The 11,916-nt window shown below is 37.9% G+C and overlaps 1 long non-coding RNA gene across 1 annotated transcript; it reads left to right on the top strand.

The window, feature by feature from the left end:
• Window positions 1-1,298: 1,298 nt before the first annotated feature.
• Window positions 1,299-11,387, top strand: LOC146433115 (uncharacterized). The gene is made up of 3 exons (XR_014853922.1): window positions 1,299-1,416; window positions 9,385-9,411; window positions 9,915-11,387. It is a non-coding gene; the product is annotated as an uncharacterized LOC146433115 (long non-coding RNA).
• The last annotated feature ends 529 nt before the right edge of the window (window positions 11,388-11,916 follow it).

Raw genomic sequence — 11,916 nt, 5'->3', positions numbered from 1 at the left:
GTTGGATAAAAATTTGCACCCTTTTACATGCTGGGTTGAACTGGTAATGTGTGCAAGGATCAGCCTCATTTCTCCTGCTCACAGGGTGCTGTCCTTGCCTCCCTGCTGCAAGTCATTAAAATCCATACAGCAGATGTGTGCCTCTGCAAAATGTTGCGTCTTCCCCTCCTCTCTTCATGCCAGAAACCCCTCTGACCTCACAGACCTGCCACTCCCCCATGGGACTCCTCACCACTCCAGTGCCAGCCAAGGCCTGTGACCTCTGATTGTTTCCCTTCCTGAGCTTCCTTAGGGGGCTCAAGGTGTAAATATCTTCGTTGCCTCCCTTTTTTTTAGCTTTAATTTTCCTCCCCTCCCTTCTGTATTGTAATAATTGACTTTATAACTCCCTTAATTTCTAAGAAGCACTTTGGTGTCTAGAATGTGTGGATGTACAGTCTTATCATAGAATTTTTTAAAAAATTGGAAAAATTTCTAAAGACCACTTTTTTTTTTCTGCAAATAATTTCAAAATTCTGAAATATATCATCCACAAGAAATACACTCTGATGTGTAAGTTCATGCACAAAAACGTTTTAGGTAACTGTTGATTCCTAAGCAGCATGTAAATTGTAAATATTGTAATCAAATTAAACCTGAAATTTAATTTTGTTTTCTATCAACATTTCTAGTAGTAAGGGATTGATATGTTGTGCAGGACAATAAAATGATCCTGAAAAGACTCAGTGAGCATTCTCAAGACACTAATTATTATTATTATTTTAATTAATTTTCAATTTAGTAACAGAGGAGCCTCACCAAGGGAGAAGAACACTGTCACCACCATACTCTCCAGAAATCATGAGCTGGGTGACTGCCATGGTTGTCTAAGGAAACAAGTCTAGAGAGTCACTGGCTTATTTTCATGTCAGTAGTCAGGTGGCTTTTGGCAGCATCCTGGCCACAGCAGCTGCAGTGACAAATCTCATCCTTGCTGTGGTTCCCAGGACTCCACACTCCAGGGATGCTCTGCAAACATGTCTGTCAATTCCTGGCCATAGCAGACATAAAGAGTTTCTTCTGCCTCTTTCCCTGAAACCTGTAGTGTTAAAATATCAGCTGCTTGCAACAATACAGAGTCAGATGGAGCAAGCTAAGTGGCAGGTTAACATAAAAATCTGTGTCCTCAACAGCATTGGTGCAGAGGCTGTCTGCTCACAGCTCCGCTGCTGGCTTCAACTTCAGCTCAATCAACTCCCTTAATGATCTTAATATCCTACTGCTGACACCTCCCTGATAACAGAAATATCCTTAAGTATGGGAGACTGACAGTTTTGAAATAGCAATAAATCAGCTTTTTCTGTCAGCTGTTTATCTCAACTAGGCCGATGTGGAGTTTCCAGAAGAGCAACCTGAAATCAGAATGTGACTCTGCAGGTAGCAAAATTACTTCTTCTAACCTGTTCTGCTCCAGAAATGTCTCTTCTGCTCTAAGAGTGTCTAGACAGAGTTGTGAATGTTATTGATTTTCTAGTTTGGCTTCTATGTTCAGCTTGGGTCAGTGTGATTTTTTTGTGGTTGGTTGGTTGGGTTTTTTTCCAACTGGCTGTGAGGTTTTTTCCTAAGTAAATTAAGGAATTAATCTAGTGGTTTCTGAGTAGAAAGCCACCTAAGTGCACTAATGTGCAAGTCTTTGACTCATCTGCATACCCAGAAAGTGTCCATCTGAAATCTGAGATCTCATCTTTTACTGCTGCTGGTTCTTTTCATCTCTGATTTACTTCTTCCTTCGGTTCTCAAAAATGAAAATGTCTTTCAGCATTCTGTCTTCCCTGAATTAAAGTCAATACCCACTTTTTCTGACATCAAAGATCACACTTTCAATCAGATTATTTCATTCAGGTTGCCTCCTATGACCTCCCCAGCTTTTCCCCTCTACTTATTGATCACCATTTAATTCTGTTTTTCTTCCCTGCCTCACTAAGATATTTCAGTGAGTCAGCCCTAATTCAGTGTTCCTACATAAAATTTCACCTTGCTTGTGGTGTTTTTTGGGGTACTTGGTCGACTGACACAGCATTTCAGTCCTGAACACATTTTCTTTCATTAGAAGGATGCTAATAGTTGTCAAACTGTCTTTTAGAGTTTGCTCTAGAAGACTCTCTAAATGATATCCCTAAATGAATTGATGCCATATTGAAGTCACAAATATTCTGTCTTTAAGGCAGATATTAAAATCAAGCAGATGTCTAAAATTAAGCTCTTGCATATGTGCCTTTTTGCACATATCTCACTTTTCTGGGCAGTATATTTAGTACTTGTGAAGTGATATCCATAGTCTACCATGGTGAAAAATTACTTGTGTTGCATAAATCCTTTTACAAAGCTGAGAAGAAAGACAGATGCTGAGAAAGACTTCTCTGAATCATCTGTAGAACAGAAAATTATAAAATTTTTGTATAGCAGTATGAGAACGTTATGTCAGCTAATGATGAGTAACTAAATCAGAAGCCCCTTGTCCTTAATAAGTTTTTCTTTTTGTCTTAATGTATAATTCAACTAGATTAATGACAACCCCTCAGTTTAATAACTTGCCAGGCAGTAGGTTAATATACTGCTTTTGTTGGTGAGCCATACTATTACTGGATAATTTTTTAAATAGCAGTTTGTCAGGCTGATCAAACAGGGCTAATTTTGGACACTTACATTTTCATCTTCAGTGGTTCTTATTCTGTGATTGTAAAACTAGTCTCCAAGTAAGGGAGAGCTTCCTGTAGATGGCAATGTTACACTGGGATAAAAACGAGTGGAAATCCAACATCTCAGTAGCTTCACTCTATTAATCAGTGAAGAAAGGCATTAATGGCAATTCCAGATACAGCTGCTGAAACTGCTGCAGATGTAAATATCTATAAACACATCATTAGCAGTAAAATGATTGGATCACTGTTGTTTGCTCTTAGTGGGACTTACTGAGGAATCCTGCTTGCTAGGAGATTTTACACTAATTTTATGTCTGGTTCAACACCAGCTAATTTGCCCAAATTCTTACCTGATTTAAACAGATGACATCCATTTGATGACCTCATCATCGTCACCTAAGAGAGCTGCCATTGTTCCAGTTAAAAGCCTGGCAATCTCTTGCCAAGCTCTGACTCTCTCCTGACAACAGTAAAACCTTAGTTAGTTTTTGCCTCCTTTGCAGGCACCTTTTAATAAATGTATTTGTCTTTTCTAAATGTTTTCTGAGCCTTACTTTGCTTAGTATATATTTTTACCAATCCTTTTGTATTCAGGTTTCATTCCCATCAAATGCTCAATATCTGTACATAAATATCTAAATTTTCATAGCCCCAGGTAGACTATTCAGAAATTGAAAGTTGCACATATCTTTAAGAAGCTTTGTTTCAAACCAGACACTTTCCCCTAACTTTTTTTAAGATACTGTGTGGTTTGGGAAAATACTTAGTTATTTGACATGAAAAAAAAAGTAAGTTGGGAATCCAGCCCATGTGCTATGTGAGTTAAAAATCCAGTCACAGAGCCTGCATAGCAAGTATTCAAAGCACTATCCAGGACAGAGTGTTTATGAGCAATCATTATGCAGAAATATATGTGAACAAACCATCTGTTCTGCAACTTCAAATAATGAACAAAGTGGCCAAAGAAGTCAGCACAAAGAAATTCTGTAAACTAGTGATGGCCCTAAATTAATCAAGTAAATTATTTACTGCAAAATGCTCATCTAGTTCAACGAGCATAGAACTGAAAATACAATTCTTGAGGCCAGGTCTTAGAAAGCTTCATACAAACAGACCACTACAGTTCTGTATCACCACGTTGTAACTTTATTTGCCAGTGTAAGTAATACAGTTGTGGAATAGAGTGTTTATTTGTAGGCCTGAATAACTGCCTGCAAATCTTGTAGCTGGATGTGACTGTTTAATCTACTGGGTGTCAAATGAGTGTTCATTTATGGAAGATTGTGCAGAGAAAATAATAATCATTCATTTTGACTCTGAATTAAAGTTTTTCTCTGAAAAGGTAGCCCACAGAAGATATACACTGTAGTGAAACCTGTACTTCAGCTGGGAATCCGTTTTGTCTTAAGTGACCTTTTGCAAGGATCCCATGGGTCTTCATTGCAATTTTGTTTGACCTTTTGTTAAAAACCAAGCTCTTTTACAACTGATATTTGGCCAAGTGATTACTTGAGCAGAGGTTCATTGGAAAAGGCTTCCAAAGGCAGTGACAGGAGCAGGACAGTGGATAACCAGCAGTAGGACACAGAGCTGTTCTGTGTTGTGACTCAGCACACATGCTGTACTTTAATAAGGATTTTCCTTAACAGACCAAAATTAGTCAGTTTAATGGTCAGGAAAGTGGATGGATTAGAGAAGCTCATGCTCCCAGTTGCCCCATTCAATCTGCACTGAGAAACTTAGAAAGTCTCCATGGAACAGTGGGGCACACCATGTCGATGAAACAGCTCAGCAACAGTGAGATTTGCTTTGGAAATATATATATATATATATATATACACGTATTTTAACTCTTCTAAGGGCAATAGCCCAAATGCCTCTAAGGCATCTGTCCAGGTTTGTGCTTTTGTGACTACAAATCACACTCCTGTTTTGGCACTGTGCATTTATTACAATATGAACAAAAAATTAAGGGTTTCCTTAAATTTTCCAGATTTCAGACCAATTCTCCTACAGTAGCATTAAGTGTTAATTTTTATTTTTATTTTTAATCTCCAGTGTATGAATAACTTTGCATGAGCAGCCACAGATTCTTAATGAAGAGAATCAGTTCCTTCCTTGTGTTTGTGGAAATATGCTGGAATATCACTGGAAACATGGGATAACCACAGTGTGATATTTCTGCTCAGCATAAATCTAATTTCTTTCTCCTTCTTGTCTGTATTCTGTAGTTTCCTTACCTCCAGTGGAGTGACTGGTTAAGATGTGAAGTTCCCCACTAAACTCCATTTTGTTTTAAAATTGTTTGCCAGCTATGGTCTGGCTGTGGGCAGGAGCTGAAGGCAGAACCCACTACAGTGAAGTGAGGAGGTTGAATGTGACTAGTGGAGAAAGGGGATATTTCCTGGAAAAAGCAATGGCTTGTTTTTACTTCAAACTCAAGTAGACTTGAGGTTGTTGTTTGCCACTTTCTGATGAAAAAATAAAAACTGAGCTTTTTGCAAAATTGTTTTTCTATTTTGTCTATTGACTTAAACCTTGAATTTTTTTTGGTGGATATCATAGAATTAGTGAATCATTAAATGCATTTTTGGCCTAATCAGCAAATGTGTGTCCTCCCTTCAGCATTAGGTGCTGGGTTAGAATTGAGCCCCGAGACGAGCACAGCAATGGTCTCCAGAGCTGCCTCACTCCACCAAGCACGTTTTTGGAACACTCTAACACCATCAGTGCCAGTGATATACAAAGATATGAAGGAAATGAGAAGCTAACTGGTCATAAGATTAGATATTATGTGTTTATAATATGTCTCAAGGCTAATTTAAATAAGAGAATATTTCCTTTGTCTTCGGTGAGTTTTAACTTGGGAAATTACTGTGAAATCAGGTAAAGATGAGAAATCCATCAGTAACAGGCTCTTGATCCTTTGTCTGAAATTTGAAATGAGGCTCCTTATTTCTTTCTAGAATAATGTGATTAATTTATCTCTTGGACCTGAGCCACTAATTCAGGGAACAAGTGATGATTTTAGCTTTCTGTTTATGGATGGTCCTTTGAGATGAGATAATGCTTTCACACAGCTTATCACTTGTTTTTTTGAGTGTTGTTTTACTTTTTTTCCCATTTATTTCGCTCTTTTCCCAGTGAATGGCTTGTTGTGATTATCTGGAAGTCAATATTTAACATGCAAGTGTTGTGGGTTCATTGTGATAAGTCACACAATGCTGCAACTGTCTCTGTGTTGAATAAACATAGCTCAAAAGAGTCTGAGACTGTCCCCAGGACTGTGAAAGTCTCAAGGAGAAACAACAACTTAGGAAAGAGAAAGAGACAGTTAGAAAATGTTAAAATTATTGTCTTGGTTTCAGCAGACAGGCCTTGCCTAAAGCATAATTCCCCAAAAACTTCCTACTGTAAGGTTTATTGGAAGGGTGCAGAGCTCATGTATCATGTTCACTGTCATGTTCTGTGCAGGAATTGCTTTGGGAGTGAGATCCTCATGGATGTACAGCAGTCAGATTCAGACCTGGATCATTTCTGGTGTGAGCTTTTAGAAACAGTGTGCCCACCACCCTTTCCTGAATCTCCATGAGCATGTTTGGTCTGTCCAACCACCCCTGAAGGAAAAAGGAAGCTCAGAATGGATGCTGTGTTGTGTTGGTCTCAGTTGTGTGATGTTGTCCACAGAACCCTTAATAGTAAGAAAGGAATATATTTCAATTTGTATGAAGACACTTTTGGCACTTAACACAATTGATAGAAGTCACATTCTTAAATGACTCTGGAAAATCATACCTTTCCCCTGTGCATGAATGCTGCTGCAATGAGCACTGTGCCACATGCAGCCATTGGACTATTTTATGCTTTGTGAATCCAGGATGGCTTGAATATTGTTATCATCCTTTCAATGAGAACAATACTGCACCATAAAAATGAAACACAATGCCCTTCCTGATTTGCTAGAAATGATCGAAGGCTGCCTGTTCTGAAAGCATAAGTGTATTTTCTTCTCCATTCTCATCCTCCCCAGAAATTAAGAAATCACTCTGAATCACTGAAAGTATTTTCAACAGTGGGCCAATTTGTAGGTGTTGTGTTTGTAAAGACTCCCTGCCAAACCACAGAAACCATTTCAGAACACAGGACGGCTTAAAAGCAGAAAACTGATGTGATAAAATTAAAAAATACTCAGACACAGTTTTATTGTGTGTCCTTTGTGACAAGTTGAGAAATACCAAATCCCTGCTTGCAGTCACAGGCAGTATAAGAGTATTTTAAAAGGAGTGAATGTTGGCATCCAGGTTTAATTACAGCCTTGTTTAAGAAAAACCTGTATCCTGGTTGCAGTGCCATTGTTAGATTGTGAGAAGACTTCCACTGTGGTAGAATAGGTACATCCATTAAGTCCAGGATACTTTCCCCCGCCTTTCAGGAATATTAAGTGTGTAATACAGGGAAAATAGGTGAGGAAATATCTTCAGTGAATCATCTACTCATTTCCAATATTCCTGAATTACCATTTCTTTTCAAACACAGCAGCACCCTACAGGGACAGACTTCTTTACATGAATACTAAGTAGAACCAAGAAAAAAGAAGTAATATTTTAAGACACATTGCCATGCTACCCACAACGTGATGTGATTTTTTTTTGGCACTGGAATAGAGGAATTATAATGATTACAATTTTTAATTTGGTCAAAAAACAATAATCTTGGTGAACATGTTTTTTTTAAAGGGGAGAAAAATGGGATTCTTTTAAGCCAGCTCTCTGTGTTTACATAGTATGTAAAAGTACTATGGCAAATGTGATGATAACAATAATAATAATGTAGAAAATTCCACTTTTATTGTGTGATACAATTGACTGAATACTCATTATATTCAAACACATTCATCTGGCCTGATGTTAAGCATTAACATTGCTTGAGAGAAATATGATTTTTCTTAAAAGAAAACATGAGTTTTCTTGTACTACCATAAAAACCACTATTCTATAAACTTATAAACTTTTAAATGCTAGTGATGTTTGTGTGTCCCAAACTGAGCTGCCTATTTAGGAAAATATGCCTAGTTTCCTTTTAGATTTAGGGGTTTGTCTTCTCTTTCCAAGGGATGGGGACGGAGAATTGAAAGGCAGTTAACATTGATTATGGTCTCCAAAGGAAATGCATGTATGTGTCAGATTAATTTTAGCAAATTTTGTTAAATCATATATTTTAGGGCTGAATCTCATATCTTTGCTTTCTTCCTGTACTTTTGAACCCACTTTCTTTTGAACATTTGGCTTTTTGATCAAGTTTACAGTTCTGTGTAAGTTATTAATTTTACCTAAACCTCTCAAAAGTCATGTTTCTGTCCAAATTCTCACTTTCATTGACACTTAATTGAATTTTTCAGGATAAGATTAGAGCCATTTGAAATCTACAGATCAGAAGGACCACAGATGGTTCTGTTTCTATATGTATGGTAGGCTTGATGTGAAACATTTAATGGTTTTGCTGCTTTTCTGATCTGCATTTCTGCCTGCTGATATACCACTAGGCCTTTTCAGTTAAAAAATGGTAATTAATTGTTTGTATGGACATGTGAATTTCAATAACACCCCTGGATTTGTTTTACTAACTACAGTATGGACTAGAGAATTTGAAGAGTACTAACCCATTCAGTCACTTGGGGAGTGTTTATGAGAAGATTTGGGCAACTTTGAAATAGTTTCTGTGGTTCTGAGCCTTCATGGACAAAAACAGTGTAAGTTTTAAGAAGGATATTCAAGTAATTAGAATATCCCCTTTATTAAAAGTGAGTTTTATCTCAAATTATAAGACAAAACTGTTTAATATTCTCCCAGTAATCCAGAATATGGGATTGTGGGCAGAGCCTACTTTGTGTGAGGCTGCTGAGGATTCAGAATCACTTCTCACAAGCTCCAGCCTTTTTCATTCTGAGCAAGGTGTGTGAATATTTAATATGCTGTAGACTCGAGGTCATAAATGGTTTGCAACAAATTATTCATGCAACAAATTCAGACTCTTCTGCTTCCTGAATCTCTGTAAAGGCATGGCCCTTTACTCATGTAGAAATCCACTGAATCTTTTACACTTCTTTTTTGGTTGTTGTTAATATTGCTGTCATGGTGTATCTCACAGGGCAAGGTGGGACAATTATCATTCTGTTGCCAAAACCCCTAAAGTTCTCTCATTGAATATGACACAGTGACACAATCATTAACAGCAGTCAACTTGACTTCAGCAGTTTACTGAAAGTAGTTTTTGTGGTTTGCTTGTCATGTGTGACATTTGAATAATATACAGAATCACTTGGTGTGCTTAATAACAATACTGCAATACATTTTTGTAATGGCTGTTGCTAAAATATGTGCATTGGCAACTTTCATTGGTACCTACTCTATTCTCTTCTTCCTGAAATAAAGTGTTTTATTTATTTGCAACACCTGGAGAGCTGTGAGAATGATATTGTAAAAGTCCATCTGGACAAGTGAGCAGCGGTAACATAAATTATAGTGCTCAAAGGCCATATGCACAAAGTAAAAGTGGAGGAGCTTTTGGGTATCTGGTCATATATTTTCTAAAGTTGCCTGCCTTGAAACAATAATGTTGCCAGGTTGGCTATAAATGATATGTACAGAAATGTAGTTCCTGAAATGTTTCATTTGTAGATTCACTCAAACATTTTTTTCTACAGATGCTTTGAGTCTGCTGTTAACAAAAGGTAAGCACAAATTCTTAATTTTTTTTATGACATTGGGTAGGTAGAAATTTGCCTACACCATGATCAGTCATCTAACATCTCTTCAGTCTCTTGATCCTCATGTTGTAAGGTCAGATCCATGCTGGGGTGCTGAATGTGCCTTCCATAGGTTTTGGTGCTGGCAGTGTATTCCTCTGCCTCTCTGCCTTGGCTCCTCATTCCTCAGGGTCTTCTCATCCCCTGGTTGTCTGTTAGCACAACCGGCTGTGGTGTTTGTTCCTGAACTCAATGATAACACTTTTTTCCCCCTGAGAATTCTGGTTTGAATTCAAATTGACTAGTTGGGGTTTATCCCCTAAGTCCACATGGTTCCATCAAACCACTTTTTTATTACATTTTTTGCCTGGATTTTGGGATTTTTCCTGGGATTTGAGGATGCTCTCTGGGTAATACTGGCAAATCTTTCTTATAAAGTGTTTGTTTTTTTCAATCCATTTCTACTCCTGTCTTTTCCTGTTTTCCAGCTGGCAAACTTTCTAAATCCTGGGTGAATACTGAAGGCAGGCATGATGATCGTGTTTACGAGATTTTTCAAACATGGAACAATCTCAGAAATTACACTGTCAAGCTCCCTGCTCCTGTGTAGAAAATGTTGCAGTTCCATAAAGGTCTGTGAGGAGAAATCAGTAAAAGAAATGGAGGGTACTTCAAAACAGTCAAAGCTTTATCAATATTTGAGTCCAAATAGCAGCAAGACTAATTATCCATATACCCAGCACAACACTTGAAAGCATGGTAACCTCGGGAACTGTAAACTCTGGAAGAATGAAATTGGCAAAGAAACCTACTGTCAGAAAGAAAGAAAACTCTTTAAATGCCAAAAAAAAAAAGTCCTATCTGAACCCTGAGATATTCTTAAGTTTCTGCTCTTAACTACAGCTGTATCTTCCTGCTACACAGAAGAGAGGGTAATATTTTTTTTCCTCTGAAAGGAAAAAAATGCTTTAAAAACATCTCTCTCATGAGCTTTTTAATTTTATAATCTGCCTAAGAATGTCTTGCTTCCTGCTGTAATTTTTCAGCTGATTAGAAGCTAAGCTATGTGCTCTTACCAGCACCCAGGATTTGTATTAATGAAAATAGCAGCAGATCCCCATGTAATGAAGGAACACAGAGGTGCAGAAATATTTTGGGGTCATTTAATTGCATTGAGAGTCAGGTATATAAAAGTGGCAGCCAAGGCCATCCACCACAAAACTACCACAGCATAAAATATTGCATCAACACACCGAGTTTCTTTAACTGCATAACAACCCAAATCTCTGTGCCAAAAGCAACATCATCTTCATGTTTCTGTCCCCCAGACAGTTTCATCTCCAGTGCTCCATTCTTGTCATTGCTCGACAGGATGCTGAATGTAGATCTGCTGCTTTGGGTGTGTTTAAATAAGAAAGTGCCTACACTTCTACTTTAAGAATATTTCAGACTTTCTGAAGAAACTGTAAGTTCATTTTTCCTTTGTATGCTTTTCTCTTGTGCTGTTCATTTTGCAGTTGCCCATTCTTTGGTGTACACTGTGTCAAGGTGATTGTGTTTCTTTCAGTTCCTTCAGCACCTGCATTTAATAAAAAATGGTGTCAGGAATCTGAAGCAGCTTGGTTTCTTACACTCCATGTTTCAGAGGTCTTTTGAGCCAAATGTCTGCTGAAGGCTGACTGTAGTGTTTTTAGGAGCTGTAGTGACTGTCCTAAAGTAAAGACTTTGTATATTACCTGGACAGCAATTGTTCCTTTTGTTCTACTTTGTGTATTTCCCAGGGTCCTATCTGTCTGTCTTTTATTCAAAGGCATACCCAAAATCTCAGGTAATTGTTGAACATTCAAACAGGTCATTACTAAAAAGGGCAGATAAAGGATTTGTGAAATGTGTCCCTTGCAAGAGCCTACTTTAAGATTTGCTGAATTTAACAAAAGATTTAGATGGTGATTTTGGTTAGTTTGGGGCCTTTTACTTTTACATCGATAGCTGCTTGGTTAGATTTCTAAGAGCTTTAACAGAAAATAAAATTCCTTTTTTACTACCTCTATGTTTGATGCCATTAAAGGGATGAGGTTCTATGATTCCTGTGCTATGCTGACTGCATACATCTTCACTCAGCAAATTGGCACACATTTCTTTACATTTTTTACCTCCCCTCTCCCTGTCCCAGTTGAGTGAGTTCTGCAGTCACTACATTTGCAGGTATGTGAAGACCAATTGAATGTGAGCTCTGTATTGCTAAGGGCATTCAGTGTGTAATCACTTCGCCTTGGCTTGGCACTCTCAGCCATGGCAGTGCTGACTTCAGTGCCAGCCACCAATCTAAATATTTGCTCGGCTTTTCTGAAAGGTTTTCAGTCCAGACTGAGCTTGTTTTTTTCTCCTGCAGCTGAAGGCTGAGCAGGTACACCCAGCCAGGCACTAGTCTCAGCAGCAGAGTAAGCAAGACAGAGTTTCAGCTTTCAAAATGATGTTTGCGAATGCATT

The sequence above is a fragment of the Lichenostomus cassidix genome, chromosome 9 (genome assembly GCF_008360975.1).
Source record: "Lichenostomus cassidix isolate B80296 chromosome 9, HeHo_3.0, whole genome shotgun sequence".
NCBI lineage: Eukaryota > Metazoa > Chordata > Aves > Passeriformes > Meliphagidae > Lichenostomus > Lichenostomus cassidix.
This window is presented reverse-complemented; position numbering and strand designations above follow the sequence as displayed.